Consider the following 17,502-nt stretch of genomic DNA (forward strand, 5'->3'; position numbering starts at 1 on the left):
CACTTAGGAAATTATAGTTACATTAAATGCCCTGAAATTCTGCACCTACCTGAGCTGACCTACGTGCGTTTACGTGCGTTTTCAGGAAGGGCTGTGATAAGCGGCAGCAACAGAACAAGCCATTCGTGCTAAAGCAGCCGTCAGACCAGCCAGGGGTGCTTAGACAGAGCAGGCCTCTCCCAGGTCCTGCTCTCACCCGGCAGACACAGAGCATTTCTTTTACCCTCTTACCATAAAATCTTGTGCGATTTCTGCCCTTTAGCGGGGACCATTGTATTAACAAATCAAGCCACGCTAAGCTCCTTCCTCGGGCCGGCCCTGACAGCCGCGCAGGCGGGGATCTCCCCGCCGCAGGCAGCTGCCCGGGCGGGGCTCGGGGCTCCGGGGATCGCCTGCCAGCTCCTCCGGCTGCCGGCGCGCACGGACCGGCGGCCGCGGCCCACCCTGCCCGCCGACACGGCACCGCTGCCCGGCAGCTAAAGCCGACCCCGGCGGAAGGCCGCTTCCCCGCAGGGCCTAAGCGCCACTGAAGGACTGCAACCCCCCGTCCCAGTGCCTCATCTCCTCGTAGGAAGGACCGCAGCGGTGGCGGTTCAGCCGGGCGCTGCTCCCCCGTCCCCGCCGCGCAGAGGAGGCGGGATGCCGATGCCGCCCCTACCCCGCGGGCCCCCGGCCGGCCGCTGGGGTGGGGGGTACGCGGCACAGGGCGGAGGTGGGGGGGGGGGGATGGTCCCCCGACGCGCATGCGCGCCGCCGGCTCCATCGCTCCGTGACGAGAGCGCTCCGGCAGCATCAGGGCCCTGACTCGCGCTCCCATAGGCTGCCTTGCCCCGGCGGGCGCGCGCCCGCGGCGGAGCTCTTCCTAGTGCGCTGGCGGGGGGGGGGAGGCGCGCTGGCGCGCGCTCGCGCGCGCGCCGCCGCCGTCGGTTGTTCTCGCCCGCGCGCCGCCCGGCGCACGCCGCTCCTCGCTGTCAGCTGCTGGCGCGGCGCTCCCCGCCCTCGGCGCGCGCGCTGTCCGCGTCTCGCGCTCCGTCTCCCCGGTCCAGCGGCCACTCCGTTAAGCGGCGGCGGGTTCCTGCTTCCGTCTCCTCACCGCGGTGTCCCGTCCCCCTCCCCCTCGCCGCCCCTCCTCTCGCCCCGGCGTCTCCCCGCACCCCGGCACCCTCGGCGACGGCAGCGCGGGCCCCGCCAGCGGCGTCGGCACTCGGGTAAGGGGATGCGGGGGCTGAGCGGGAGCCGCGGCGGCGGGGAAGCGGGTGCCGAGCGGAGACCGGGCTGCTCCAGCTAGCGCTCCCCATCCCTCCCCCGGGCCTGGCGCCGCCGCTCTTGCGACTCCGGCGCTGCTCAGCAACCGTCGCCGTCGCCGGAGGGGGGGGTGGCGGTGTGTGTGTGGCGGGGAGGGGGCCGGTTCCCCGCCGGGTGCCGGGGTCCCCGTGGGCTCCCTCACCTGAGGGGCGCTGGTGGGGCCTGAAGCCGCCGGGGAGCGCGGCGGGGGAAGCGGAGGCCGGGGCTCGGCGGGCGGCTGGGGCATCACCGTCGGCAGCGGGGCCGGGCCGGGCTCGGAGAACGGCGCGGGCCGGCGGGGTTCCCGCAGCGGGGAGTGCGGCCGCCGCCGTCCCGCAGGGCGCGGGCGGAGGGGGGCGGCCTCCAACTTTCCTGGTCCCAGGAACTGCGGCCGTCCGAGGGAACGCCTGGCTTTGGCAGAGGGAAATAGACGGGCAACGCGGGCTTTATGGACGGATCTTGGGCTCTAGGGCCGCCCGGGAGCTCGAGGAAGTGCGTGACTTGGAAGGGCGCGGAGCCATCGGCTGCTGCCTGGGGCTGTTCCCGCGGCGACCTTTACCGTCTTTCGGCACATTTTACTGCTTTGAGCTTGGATTCTGTTCCTGATAAAGCCCCGGCGATTTTTCCTCTAGTCAAGTTTGTGCTTAATGGGCGCTCAGGTCTTTCACGAGTGTGTGCGAGAGTGTACCCACTGTGTACTAGATGCTCTCCAAAGACCAGGCTGTGACCCTCTGCTTTCAGAAGCCCGTGGTTGAGGGTATAAGAACAGGTAAAGACTCCCATGCCGTGGTGCAGGTTGTACCAAAAAGCCTATGGGCATAGGCATCAGCTGACAAATGGCTTGTTGAGACTGTGAGTGCCTTGGGGCAATACCTGTCCTTGCGTCCTCAATGCACACATGGTATAATGCGCAGTAGTGTAATGTGGTCGGCACACTGCGGTCCGCATACATGCTGTGTGTACTTGGATGTGGAAAACAACCGTGTGTTTAGAACGTTCTTAACTTTGTCATCTTATATTAGCACTTAGCGCTTTTTCTGGTCTGTGTGTGTATATTGAAATACAAGCGTCAGCTGAAACATGTCTGTTTCAGTATACACGTGTACCTTTGTACATATATATACACATACTCCCTCTGCCCCAAAATGCAGTGTTTTAATGTCTAGGCATTAACTGAAAGCTAAAGGAGTACATACTTTCTAAATAGCGTTTAGGCATGGAAAGATTTTTTTTTTTAAGTCGTTCTCCACTGTGAATTGTCAAAAACTTTAGAAAAGCCTCAACTGCAAAAGCAAATAAATGGCCTGCCTGTGCTGCTGCTGGTTGGGGTGGTTTTACAGAAGGCTCTGTAACAATTCTTTCCATTATTAAAGAAAGCTAGTTATTAGGAGTTGGTGACTATGCTTTGATGTATTTCCAGTAATGTCTGTTTCTCTGGTTATTACAGGTATGCTTACTGCCAAACTTTTATTGGTACTTGTTAGGGCTTCATATGTATATGAACACGTAACTTAAACTGGAAAACTGGCATATTGCACAGTTTGCATATTTTCCCAACAGCACATAATGAGACAACCTTTTTCAGTGTTGAATGCATAATTAATTATTCATATTTTCTGAGCAAGCAGCTCAATGATGAGGGAAGCGTAGGAATCAACTTGGAGTGTTGAATCATGGAAATTCATTCTTTCAGTGATGTAGCTGCCAGGACATTTGACAACTGGGAAAATACAAAGGGTTGGAAGTTGTAGCTTTCTTTTTCTTTTACTCTTTTGTCTTCATTTGTTTAACATTTCAGTAGTTTCATTAGCCGAGCAGCTGAAAGATATTAGTTCTAGCTAATGTTAGGACAATAAAAAAATGTTAGCTATGCTTGCTGGAGTAGCAAAAGAGCTAATTCACCTTAAGTGAATTAGTAAAGGTAGTATTAAACCACATAGGGGCTTCCTTTTGTTTTGGCGTCTGTGTTTTTTTGATCGCCTTGTTGGGACTGTAAACAGAGACTTGATTGTATAATGGAATGTTTATATGTTATAAATATTGCAGACCATTCATAGGATTGATCTGAAAAATTGTATTTTTGGTCCGTTCCTGTCTCTCTGTGGCTGTATAGAATTGCTGCTTTATCTGTCAGATCTGTTCTAAACCAAATGGTTTTCCCCATCTTGGAATTCATGTACAGTAAAAAATAATAAATGATAATTCTACACATACATTATCTGATCAGTCTGTTCATTGACATTTGAGGGAATAAAGATGAAGAAGATTTGGACTTGAGTATTTAAATCTTGTTGCAAAGTCAAAATTTAAAATAAAAAGTAATTACTATAATCTCTGGTCTGGAGGGGGAGCTAGTGTCAAAGCAAAATGTGACAATTTTTTTCTAGACTCATTCAAAAGCTTACTGTTTGATCATAGAATATGCTTCTAATACAATAAGGAAAACAAATGTAGATGATGCATGTATGATTGCATTAATATGCATCTCTTTTATATGATGAATATAATCTGCAAGTGAAGTGGTGTGCATGTATTTTAGGGAAATCACGCATATGCTTTGCTATTATGCAACAAAAACTATCTTCAAAGAACTTTGAAGTTGCAAGATCAGGCTCTTATAAATCGGACATTCTTGTAAGAACTGTACTTTGACCTGTAAATATGTGGTTGCACGTTTCCCTACAATGTTTCTTTCAGTATATAGCATCGAATTGTGTTCAGTGAGCAATATTGACTCTTCTTTTTCTTGGTATTGACTAATGTGTGGCCTCACTATTTGTTATGTGCTGTTCATACTGTATGTTCTTAATTTCCTCTTTTGCTGTTTCATTACCTTCAGTCTCTAGTGTCTGCTTGTTTCACTAGTAATATTTTCAGAGAAGTCTCTGGAGATGTGTTATGTGTCGCTTCATCTTGAATATCTAATTTAGCGACTTTATGATAAGATTTTTCAAAATAATCTATCAGTGTTTTAATGATTTGCATGTTCTAAAATGTTTTCTCATAAAGGTCTGTCTCCCTGTGTAATTTACTAAGGATAATCTGGCTTTTCTGTGTTATTTTTTATAGATCTCTTAACAGGGATCCATGAATGCATATGCTAGAAAAGACCTCACTGCTTGATTTGTGGTATGGTGTCTGTTGATTTAGACTGCAAGTATAAATACTTAGATCTGCTGCAAAGTTAACCCAACCCAAACATAGTAAGGTCAAAATTTTGATGAAGAGTGGATTATCCATGGAAAGTGGATGTGTTTGGGTTTTTTTTTTTCTTTTCTTTTTTTTTAAGGTGATTTGCTTGCAAGGAACAACAAAATCAGGACAATGTTAATTCCCTCTCTTTTACTACAGTACCTATCTTATTAACAGCGCACTTGCCAACATTTGCAGTACACATGGCAAGGTCCATATATAAATACTGTCATTATTCAAATTTTTTTTAACATCTTGTTCAGTAGTACAACAAGAGTACCTTGCACACAAGACCACAGAGAACAAGGCCAAATAATCTTTAAGTTTTGTGATGTGACTATATATTTTTTTTTTCAACTGAGGGTTAGGTTTTTGGTACTCATCTGTTAAAAACAATTCTTGGCATATAAACAAAGTGTTCAATGTGCTAGGTTAAAAGAGGCAGCAACCCTAATGGACAGGAGGAAACGTTCTATCACATGGGATTGTGTTATAGCATGTAAGTCTTTAGAAAGGCTGAGATGTGTGTATTTTACCATGAGACTTCTGCCACTTGAGCTAGCAGACAATGTGATACTAGTAATTTGTTATCCACCAGAGGTCCAAATGATGTGGTCTGTGAATGGTTTTCTGAGATTTTTTAGTGTTTCAAAGTAGTGACGAAACTCTATAATCTTGGATTCTATTCCAGGCTCTGGGAATGAGCATGTTCTGGTGGATGCTGATTTTTCTGCTTATTCCTTGTGTGGTATCTACTTGAATATCTTTCTGTCCCGATCTTTTTTGCCCTATTCTGAAATTTTTATCACGATCCTATTTTCCCTGTGTAGTTTGTTTCTTGCTAAAGGGCTTCTTATCTAAGATCCAGAACTGCTGTGCAGTGAGATTCTAATTAATAAATTGTTTATCCCAGTGTTCTCTATCCAGCTATTTGCACTCCTGTCTGCTGGTCTCAGGCTTCCGCCCACTGTCCTCAGCTTCACATCCAGTTCTCTATCATGCCTAGGAGCTATCTTCTCTATGTTCTGCTTTTCCACTGGCTCCTGTTCTGTCTTTTGAAGTTTTCCAACTTCAGTGTTGTACTTCATTCTGTTCTTCCTGCCTAACTGGTCTTTCATCAGAATTTGTTTTCTCCTTTTGTACTGATCTTCTCACCCATCTCAGACTTGGTCTGTATCCCAAATTCAAGATTCTGTTCACTGTGTCAACTGTATCAGCTTTTTCCCACACTGCAGTTCTTTCTTCAGTCAAGTCCTATTGGTCTCCCACTTTTCCACTCTTTTGTTCATGTCAGTAGCTTGCCTCTTCATGCTTGCTGGGTCCAGCAGGATATCACTGAGAAGGAGTTTAGATGCCAGTGGTCCATCCTGATACTCAGGAAAATAAACAGGTCTATCAAGAGATTAACTTGGCTTAACAGGGAACTCATGTCTGAGCTCCAGTGCAAAAATGGGATATACAAGTATTGGAAGCTGGGCCAGGCTACAAAGGAGAAATTTAGAAACATTGTACTGGTATATAGCAATGACATCAAGAGAACCAGTTCTCACCTAGGGATGACACTTGAAAGGGGGTCAAGGGCAGCAAGAAGAGTTTCTTCTAGTATGTTAGTTTCTTCTAGTACTTTTAGAAAGCTGGACAAGTAAAATGTGGGCTTATTTCTGAATGTGATGTGTCATTTAGTGACAGCAGACATGGATAATGCTGAGGTACACAATGCCTTCTTTACCATAGTGAGACTTCACCAACAAGGTCTCCCTGGCCTCTGTGCTTAGTGGCAGGGTTTGAGGACGGTAGCTACCAGCAGTGGATGAGGATTGAGTTGGGGGTTGTTGAGAGAACTCTAATCATACAAGTCCATGTGGCCATATGGACTGTGTCTGAGGATGTTGGTAGAGCTGACCAGAGTCACAGTGAAACATCTTGGAGATCAGGAGAGCTTCCCGATGGCTGGAAAAAGGCATATGTTGTACCCTTCAAAAAAGGCCAAAATACAGCCCTAGGAGATATGAAGCTGGCTAGCTTCCTTTTCATTCCTGGGTGTTCTTAGAACACGTTTCTGGGCACAAGAAGAAGGAAGTGATTTGGGACAGTGTGGATTTATCAAAGGTAGTGCATGACTAGCCTGATTGCCTTCTATGGTAAAATGGCTGAATTTTTGGATGAGGGAAGAAAATGAATTTCATTTGCTTTGACTTTAGCAAGGCTTTCAGCTTTGTGTCCAACAATATTCTTGTATCCAAATTTGGGCATTACAGTTTGAGTGGATGGAGAGCTACATGCGTAAAAGGCTAGTTGGATGAATGGTCTCAGAAAGCAGTGATTAATGTGTCATATATGGAGGTTGGTAACAAGTGAAGTACTGCAGGGGTTCATCCAGAGAAGGTGATGGAATGTCCTCTTGTGCTTGCAGATGACACCAAATTGGGAAGAATAGTTGATATGCATGAAGACAGGGCTACCATTCAGAGGGACTTTGGCACTGTGGACACAAGGCCTATCTGGAGTCTTATGAAATTCAACAAGGACAAATGCAAAGCCCTCCAACTAGGAAGGAAGAGCACCTTGCAGTGATACTTGTTGAGGACTAGCTGGCTGGTAAGCAGCTCCGCTGGAGAAGCCTGTGGTCCTGGTGGACAGCACTCTGACTATGGGCCAGCAGCAGCATATCCCTGCAGAAAAGAAAGGCAACAACATCCTGGGCTGTATTAACAGGAACATAGCCAGTAGATTATCCCTCTCTACTTGGTGCTCATTAGACCACGTCTAGAGTACTGCACCCAATTTTGGGACCCTCAATATAGAAGAGACATAGATAAACAGAAGTTAATTTGGTGGAGGGCTGCTGTCCTGGTTCCGGCCAGGATAGAGTTCATTTTCACCTGAGCTGGGAGAGGAACTGGGGCTGGTGGTACCTATGGCTGGGGACACAGCTTACTAATTAGCCAACAGCTGGGATAGTTTACCCAAATTAACTCAAGGGCTATTCCATCCCATGTGACATCATGCGCAGTATATCAGTGAGGAGGGGCCTGAGGGAAGCCTTCTGCTACCTGGGAGGAAACTGGGTATCAGGATCCACTGTGAGCTACTGTACTGTAAGTTATGTGCTTAAGTGTTTTCTGTTCTTGGTTGCTGGTTTTCTTTTGTTTGTTTGTTTTCCATCTCTTTTTTTTTTTTCTTTTGTTGTTCCCTTAAACTGTTTTTTATCTCAACCTATGACTTTTGCCTTCTTTTCTTTCCCAGTTCTGCTTCTGGTCCCACTGTGAGGGAGAAGTGAGTGAGAGACTGTGTGGTATTTTAGCTACTGAGCAGGGCTAAACCAGGACAGCTACCAAGATGGTTAGGGAGATGGAGCGCTTGCCCTGTCAAGAGAGGCTGAGAGAGCTGGAGAGGAGGTGGCTTCAAGGGGTTATAATAACAACCTGCTGGTGTCTTTGAGGAGATCACTGAGAAGATAGAGTCAGGCTCTTTACTGAGGCACATGGTGGGAGGACACAGGGCAGTGGTTGTAAATTGAAACAGAGAAGGTTCAGACTGAAAACAAGGAAAAACTTTCTCTCCATGAACATAGTCAAACTGTGGAAGAGATAGCCCAGAGAAGCTGTGTAGCCTGTCTTAGAGGTTTTCAAGACACAACTTGGATAAAGCTGAGTAATGTGTTCTGATCTCATAGTTGACTTTACTTTGAGCAGGAGCTTGAACTAGGGACATCTGCCTATATTGTTCTGTGAGTCTACAACAGTGGATGCTTAGCTCCCGGAAGCCTTGTACTGGAATGCAGTCATTACAGACAGAATGTGTAGGTGACTCAGCTATAACATATTAAAACAAAATCAGTAACAGTAACGTTACAGGGAGCTTGACAAAAGCATCATTTGTGTGTCAGGATATGCCTTTTGCTGTCTCTTAGGAAGATACATGTGGAGCTTAAAGCATGCGAGTGATTAAACTTTTTAAAGAAAAAATACGTTTTTGCAATGATGCAAAATTATTTTTTTTCTATAGCTTTCCTTGTAAAGGGAAAAAGGAAAAAAATGTTTTGCATACAATGAAAATATTGAAGTGGCTCAGCTTGGATGGACACCTGGCACAGAATGGGTCATCTTGGAAAGTCTTTGGCAACTTAAAAGAAACTGAAAAATGAATCTTCTACAAGGAAGTATCTGGCAGCCTTAAAAATAGGTGATCTTTCTGGGTAATTTGTCATGATATGTATGTAAATTCATATTATGTAGCTCATAATGCATCATTTCTAGGTGGTGGTTTTCTGACTATCTGTTAAATCAGTTGCAATCAATTCTGAGGGGGTTTTTTTTTGCCCCCAAATATGTGATATACTAGTTCCCTCAAATTGCTATTGTTTCTTCCTGTTCCGTTCCCCCTTTCCTCTCTTCTTGTCTGTGTTTTCAGGGTGAGGATGGGGAACAAATAAAGAAAGAGAAGCAGTCCCAAAGATACAAGGAACTCTTGTCTGTGTTTTCAGGGTGAGGATGGGGAACAAATAAAGAAAGAGAAGCAGTCCCAAAGATACAAGGAACTCATTAACTATTTTGGAAGACTTTTGACTACAAGTCTTCACATCAGAAGAGTTGCCTGTAGCAAAGAACTACTGTTAAATGACAGACTGGGGAGGTTTTTTTTTTTTAATAAAAAAATACATTTTTTGTTTTTCAAGTATGAGATGCTGTGTGAGGAAGTCTTTAAATGACCCTTTTCTGAAGTTTTTGCCCCTTTATGTGTATTTACTAACCTGTAGTCTTTAGAGATCCTCCCTAAGACAAGTGGTGATTTCTGTAGCAGTGCATAGTTTGCAGTGAGTCAACCATTTAACTTACTTCCATAAAATATTGGATATTAATAAAGTATAATTTACATCTTTTATTTTCAAGTCTAATACATTCAAAATAAAATGAATCACTAGAGGTATTGGTCATTCTAGAATTTGGTGAAGTTTGTGCTGCTATGATTGCTTCATGGTAGCATTATTAATTCTAAATGTAAATGCTTTTTAGGAGTCTACTTTCATTATATTTTTGCTTCATAACCTTTTAGTGGTAAGGTGAATCATTTTCTCTAGTATTAGCGAGTTTTTTCTGTGAGACAGTTAATAGCAATGAATATCACCATGGCATTGTTAATTCTGCAAGGTAAAGACTGTTTTTAGAAGCTTGTGGAACATTACTGAGAGTATCTTACTGAGTTAATTCTAGACTTGTTGTATATTAGAATATTTCTTCAAAGTATTGCTCTTCCAAAAGGTTTTCTAAAAGAAGAGTAAGAATTTAATTCCAACAACCTCCCAATGTTCATCTTTAGTTTATCAAATTACTTATGTTGAACTCCACCATAATTTGGTTGGAACTTGCGCAATGTCATAGTAACTTTTCAAGTATGAGTAAGTCTGATTTGTATGGGTACGGATTTGTTTGTTATGCTTTTTTGAGTTTAAACTTTAAAAAAGCCTTTGCCTATAAGGAGATTTCTGTTGACCAAGTGACTTATTTCAAAAATGTGAGCTTTTAAATTGCCTGTAGCCTTTGTCTTTAGGTCTATGCCTCTATTTATGATGATAAAATATGTAATATACCTGAAACATGCATACAGATTTCTGATATGCTGTACTTAGCTGATATCTTGTCTCTTTCTGGGTGTTGGCTAAGCAACTTTCTCTGTTTGACCATCAGTATGGATACTCACCCAATGATTGTATACTTGAGACTGAACAGTTTTTGCTATTGCAGTGTGTGTCGTGTCTTGATGGTCCCTTTCTCTCTCTCTCTCTCGTTTTTATCACACCTCAAATTGTACAAGACTGGGCGTATTATATCTTTAGTTTTTCTTAGCTGTAAGCATTTATTTCTTATTTAGGGCAAGGTTTGAATTGAAAAATCTTCCTTTTTTAAAAAAAATATATATTCGTTACTTTGTTTCCTCTATTTGTGATTTTGTTTCACTGAGACACCTTTGTGGTGGTGTGCTGTGCCTTGGTGTGCTTATATAGTCTCTGCACTCCCTTTTTATGTGTTCTGGGTTTTCTAGCTTTTTAAAAGATTTGGAAAGACTTAAAGTTCACAATCTTCTGGATGCATGTCTTCAAATATCAATTTATTAAGTCTGTTTCAGAGTTCTGTTGGGACTTTGAGTACATCATCTTCCTTATTAATCTGTCCATTTCTTGAGGTATTTTCAAGTTACAGCAGTCAGGACAGTATGAATTACACCTTTCTCCTGATGTGGCCCACTGTTTGGGGCAGTGGTGTTGGAAGATGTTTTGCTTGAGTTGTTCTTCATTGCAGATGCCTAGTCCGTGCTCTGGATTTTGGGTTGAACTGCTAGACATTCTCTCTGCAACTTCTGCTGTCTTTTAACTTCAGTGAGGTGATGCTGGACTGAGTATCAATACTATTAAGCTTGCCCTACCAGGCTGTAAGGATGGACAGCAATTTGGGTAATATGATAGCTTACGTTACACCCTATGACAACATCTTCAAACTCTGCAGATGTTAATAGACTTTGTGTACTTTCTAGGGAGCAGGAGTAGTTGTCCCTTAGCAGGCTGTTGATGGTTTCTTCTGATGTAATTTTTTTTCCTTCAGTGAAAGCAGGACCCTTGGAATGCATGTGAGAAAGCCCTCTTACCCTTCTTCTCCACTTGGTTGCAATGAATAGTGCTCACAGGATGAGGGATTCAATACAACCTAGAGCAAATGTTGGCCTGATAGGGAGCTAGACATACGTATAAGATACAGTGTTCAGCATAATTTAAAATGCTTATTTGATTTTCCTGTACAATATACTGCAGTGTCATGCATAGGTAATGATAGATAATAATTCTGCAGATTCTGTGTTTACAGAAGTGCTGAGAGAACATTGTCTCTATTCAGTTGATTGCTCTTCAGATCTCTCTATATGTGTGCACAAAATCACTTGCTTGCAGTTTATCCTCAGGCGTGCTGAACACACATCTGACATACCCCTAGTTGCTTCAAGCTGCTGGGCCAAGCATAAGAAATATCCTGAGTACTGAAATCTGACAGTAAGGAATGCAGCACAGCACAGGCCTGTACGCACACAAGTTAAGTGTTATGTGGATCACTAACTCGTAAATGTGCAAATGTCAGGATCAATACAGGAAGGTGCAAAGAGGACAGAGCCAGACTCTTTTTCTTGGTGCCCAGTGACAGGACAAGAGATGACAGGCACAAACTGAAACACAGGTGGTTCTGCCTGAACGTAAGGAAACACTTTTTTTTTTTTTTTTTTTTTTTTTTTTCCCCTACTGTGAGGGCATTGGAGCACTGACACAGGTCATCCAGATGGATTATGGAGTCACCATCTTTGGAGATACTCAAAAGCCATGTGGATGTGTTCGTGGTCAACTGGTGGTGCCCTTGGAGCAGGGGGTTGGACAAGATGACCTCTAGAGGTCCCTTCCAGTCGCACTCATTCTGTGATTCATTGCAGTGTTGTGGTTTTATGTTTGTTTTCACAACAGGGGATGCTCTTCTGTTGGCTTTTAACACTTTTCCTTGTAATTGAGACTGGATTCCAAACCGATAGAATTGTGCCAAAAGCACTATTGAGACTACTCATCCTACAAGCATGCAGATCACTAGATTTAAACTGTGCATGGATCTTAATTGCAGAATGTCTTGTTGGGTCTCTGTTACGCTTTCTACAAGCGCTTTTTTATTTATTGCATAAGTATCTAGGAATGATTCTGTATTTGATTGAATAGTCTTCTGATACCTATCAGCATCTTTCTTTAGTCCCATCTCTGTCATAGTCTTGCTTTTTTAATTTTTTTTTTTTTTTTTAATTTACAGGAAAAATCTGAGGACATATAATGTGCATCACCTTATGTCAGATGCAGGATGGAAAGCAGTAGACCCAAGAAAGGGTTAAATGAGTTATGAATACAGAGTGAGCACAGAACTCTTAGTCCAAATGCCTGAGGCATGTAAATACTGAAGATCTGAATGTATAACATAATTTTGGTTATTGGTTGACAATTTTTGCAGTTATAGTTAGCTTTTGTTGAAATAATATTTGATAAAAACATTAACATGAAATATGACTTGATTTTTTCCTATACTTTGGTCATCAATTGTAATAACTGTAAAGGAATTTTTATGCTAGGTTAGACACATTGGCTGTAGTCAAGTGAATTCTTCAAGAGCTGGTGACAGGTTTGCAAAAGGTAGGGAAATGGTAGGTAGCAGTACAACATTTCTACAAGAATTATATCATCTTGTTCAGCTAAGTAGAATGATTGAAATGATTTTTGAAATGAAGGAGTCTCATTAGTTTGTCTGAAGACATAATTACAGTGTTTTCTATATTTTTATTTGAGAAAGTTTGTTTGTTTTTTGAGGGAATTTTAACTGAATTCTCAGGTTAAGTGCCTGTGGATTTATGCTGAGTTGCTAAAATTAACTTTCACTAAGTACTGATGAATACTATTGCTTCTGGAAAGCAATTTAGGTAACTATATTTGGAGTTTCACCTTTAATTAAGATAGCCTTTTGTCTAACTTTTATGTCAGGTTGACATCAGTTAGTGCTTGGAAAAGATTAAATATAAATCCTTTTTATCTTTAGTTTTTGTTAATGAGACCTGTATATTTTTTTTCCCAAATTGATCCTTTATCAGTACTTTAATATAACGTAAGTTTTACTCATTTGATAACTTTGGGAATCCCTTCTGTAGTACTTTGACCTGGGAAGATTACAGGTTTGCTCTTGGTTAATAACATCCTGCTTGCTCAGGCAGAAAACCCTCCTTAAAATAGAGTAGATTTGTGAAAGAAGTCTGTATTTTAGAAGACAAGCATAACATTTGCTATGATACCATGTAGTAAAGATTTTCAGGTATTGCCAAGTTACACCATGTTGGTTAAGGCATCTGTATGCTGTTTTGAATGTGTTTTGCTACAGATTGTTCAGGAAAACAAATGATAAATCTTGATGGCTTTTTGTTTTTATAGATTTTTTTTTTTATGACTAATTTATTATGTTTCTAACAATCTGAGCTAGGAGATGGAGATACGGTTTAGTGTCCCATCAGAAGCATCAATCAAAATATCAATCACATGGTTATTTTTGCAAATAAATGTGAAAAATAAGAAGCAGAATTGTATCTTGTTAATTTCAGAGTGCTGTCTCAAAAGTGCATATAGATTCTAAACAGCCTTTCTCTGATTTTCTTAATGTTTATATAGCTAATGTAAAAACAAACACTTTTTCACAGACTTTAAATGTTTGTTTAAGTATGTTTTCTCATGACACTGATGTGAAACGTTGCAATATGCTCACACTGCCTTTGACAACAAAGGTGCATTCTGGTTGTTGAAGATTGTTGTTTCCTGCTGAGAAGTTTGTACACAGTGGGTGTAATTCAGTGGCACCTGCAAGTCAAACGTATTTAGCCAGTACTGTTTTTTTTTTTTTTTTTGTTTTTGTTTATTGAGGGGTTTTCTATTGATCTGACTTCTAGGGTGGTAAAGAACAGCTTGTGTGCCTAATGTTTCTGTGTGCCATTTCTGTTGTTCAGGCACTCCTTGAAGTCATAAACAAACAGAGAACCTTTAGATTGATAACTGTTGTTAGCGACTTTTCTCCTGAAGCCTCTTACAAATGTGTAATATTATTGTTGCCTAAACTTCTTACCTTCCCTGGCAGAAGCAATCATAAGAAGATGATTTCTTGATCTGACTTAGACATATGTTATCAAGAGGTGGTAGCTTTCCCTGTGCTTATTGAAATCGTGAGTGCTTTGGAATGGAAGCGTATGGAATGCTCCTTTGGACAGCTCTTTTCTTGGTTGTTGCTTGAAAATGTTGCATCAATGTGGTGTTTATTAACTGTCATCACCTGTTGAAGGGTATCTAGAGCTCAGAGCCCTTAGATTATGGCATTTTAAAATTTATATTAGGTCAAATGTGATTACAGAGAAAAAAGTGCTGTGAACTGTGAATTCCTATCAGAGAATTTTCCAACTGGGTTTGGATGTGCTTGTGAAGACATACTGTTATTTTGAAAGCGAATGCTCCCATGTGTGCACAGTTAATATGAATTATGGTTAAAAAAACCCCAAAGCACACTGTGACAGTATTTATAGAATAGTCAGTGCAAATACTTTTTGTGGTATATTAGTAGCACGTACATCAGTGTGTAAAGTTTCTGCTGGAATGTGGTAAACCAAAATGGAATATTGTCTTTCCAACTGTTATTTCTAATGGCATTTGTACTATTGCAGGGACCTGTCTTTCCTAAGCTGCACTTATTACATATATGTAATTGGTGACAGTTGCTTGGCCAGCATGTGTAGTGTGTGGAGAAAAGATATTTAGAAGGAAGAATCATCAGTTCTTGAGGATGCAGTTTGTGCCTCAACAAAACATTTTGTGTCTCAACTATTTTTCATCTTGCTCTTTTTTCAACTCTAAAGCTGAAAGCTTTAGACTTTGTTTCCTGATGGAAGCGTATGAAGCATAGTGACAAGTTTGTCCTTCTTTATCCAGTAGGCTCTCTAATGAGTTCAGTGATGGACAGTACTGATGTCAAACTGTATCTTTGTAAAACTATGTGTATAGTGAAAGCTACAACAAAATGTACTTTAACATCAGGTTTAAGATTAAATCTCGATGTCTTTTAATATTGTCTCAATGTTTTTTCTTTCATTCTTCCCTGAGTTCTTCCATATGCTGCCTTTTCCTTTCCTACTGTCCTCTTACAGAGATCAAGGTTTAGCAGAAAACCCAATTTCATGATTCCATATACCTTGGTGTTTGAGTACTGCCTTGTCTTCTTTGTATGGTGTCTGTCACCACCTCTTGACTGCTGTAGGAAAGCTTGGTATAATGGTTGGTATGATTTATGAAGTTCTTTGCTATATGGAAACTAGCTTTTACATATAATATAGGCTCTGTGTGTGTATATATATATATACACAAAACTCTAATTACACTAGATTGTATATAATACTGGTCACATGGGGTAGCTTGTACTGCAGTCATTGGATAGTGTAGGGAGGCCTGAATTACTACCAGTGTATACTTGTTTTAGGAATGAATGAAGAACTCTCAGTTGTGGAGCCTTTGATCAACAGTAAATTCATTACAGTGAGTCTGTTTGCTTTCTTTCATACATTGTAGACTGAGAGAGATAAAAAGATGAAATTCAGCTTGATTAAACTCAACATGTAACTTTAAAAATGATATTTGCTTTTTTTCACTATGTAGAGAAGACTTATGTATAATTTTCTAGAAATTTCCTTAATAAATTAAGCATCAGAGGAATAAGAGAGGAATGCAAGATTGCATAATGGATAGTAAAAGTGGGAGACAGGAAAATAACAGAACCACTTCAGGAGGAGTATTTGTGCATGCATTATAGCAATAGTCTCTTCTTAATATCATGCTATTTTAGTCTGTGGTGGAGCATGCTCAAGGAAAAGATGTGTAAAAGATTATTCAAATGTAAGCAACTTAAAAGACCTGAAACCTCTCTGAAATTAAATGTACTGTAGTATTAGTACATGTTTTTTTTCCCTAACATCTAGGTTCTATAAAGCTTAGTGTTTAGTGTTGAGGAACAGTTTCAAAGGCGTTTTCTGGTGTACTGAAATATATCAATTGTATTTTTTTTTTGTGTGTGTAGTATTCCTGCTAATGGAATGATATGCAGTACAAATTTTCAGCTTCCTTCATTATCAGGCACCATCAGCCAAATAACCGATTTCAGGAAGATTTTTTTCAAATTTTTCATATTGAAAATCCCTGACCGCTTCTTTGATCTTAATTGCTAGAATCTCAGCTTTGATAGGCGTCTTGACCTTTGTTTGAAGATCTACCTTTGATTAGCCAGTGTCTGATAAACATGAAGCTGCAGCGCTGTCTTGCCTTGAGGAAAGCAATGTTGTGTCTTCCTTTTTTCTCAGCTTTCTGGATGCTGAGCACTGCTTGCATCTGTTCATAGCCTTCCCATGGAGCAGGAGTGGCGGCACAATGAAATTGATACCATCTTTGAAATCTGCACAGCTGCTGGTATGGTTCTGAATCACAGCAGTGAAGTTGACCACAGTCTTGTTAATGTCACTTTACTGCGATTTGACTGATTAAATAAAAGCGGAATCATTCAAGCTGTTTGATGATAGACTTTGTAATAAAATGCTATGATTTTTATTTGGTTCTTGTTTGAAAAACTTAAAATGAAAGATGAAATTATGTATGAATTCCATACTTCTGTAGCAATATCAAACTGTGGGCAGTTTTGAAGAACTTAACTTTCTAAGAAGGAAAAAAAGAAAAAGAGGAAGGAACAGGATAGGTGTCTAAGACGTAACAGAAGATGCTGTTTCTTCCTTTTAATCTACTATTACATGGATTGTTTCAATGCATCCATAAAGGATTCTTAGTAATTCTGCTGGCATTGGTATTTCTCTTGTGTATTCACTTCTCTTTCCATATAAATATCTCTGACTCTAAAAGACTGAGTGATGATATTTGTAGGGGTAGTCAGCATTTGTAGTGAGTAGTAAAGTGTATATTTTTAAATTTTTAAAAAAACTTTCTCCCCTTTATATTTGAAGTTTGATAGGGTGAATTAAATCCTTGATAATTAATAGCAAGACCTTCTAGCTTTTTAAAAATGTAAATATGAAATAGAAACAAAACAGATTTATTTTTTGCTTACAGCTGTGTTCCTTTTTTGTACAGTTGTGTATTCAACATCACAACTGTTTTTCAGTGACATGCATGGTACTGTCTTTCTTCTGTGAATCTTGCTGATTTACATCTGAGACTGTCAAATGTTGTATTCATAGCCTTGTGTTTGATAGGATACACTTTCTCTTTTGAACTAATTACTGTAATCCATAACAAATAATCATGAGGTTGTACTGCAAAAACAATTTCCTTTCTCAAATTCAAACACAAGTTTGTTTCTTATTGAGTTTCTTAACCTTGTTTCAAGAGAACAGGTTTTGCCAGCATTCCAGCCTTTATTTCTTCTTCATGTTGTC

General features: G+C 41.2%; 1 protein-coding gene across 5 annotated transcripts in view; it reads left to right on the forward strand.

The window, feature by feature from the left end:
* The first annotated feature begins 924 nt into the window (after nucleotides 1-924).
* The window catches only part of FUT8 (fucosyltransferase 8), a 126,458-nt gene continuing 109,880 nt past the window's right edge, over nucleotides 925-17,502 (forward strand). For 3 of the 5 annotated variants that reach the window (XM_086749687.1, XM_086749685.1, XM_086749689.1), the window contains exon 1: nucleotides 925-1,208. The gene's annotated coding sequence lies outside the window, so the exon portion shown is untranslated. Of the gene's footprint in view, nucleotides 1,209-6,955; nucleotides 7,075-17,502 lie in introns of those variants that run through there. The other 2 variants (XM_086749686.1, XM_086749691.1) reach the window with 1 other exon arrangement.

This window comes from Chlamydotis macqueenii, chromosome 5 (genome assembly GCF_036417535.1).
Source record: "Chlamydotis macqueenii isolate bChlMac1 chromosome 5, bChlMac1.mat, whole genome shotgun sequence".
In the NCBI taxonomy this organism is placed as follows: Eukaryota; Metazoa; Chordata; class Aves; order Otidiformes; family Otididae; genus Chlamydotis; species Chlamydotis macqueenii.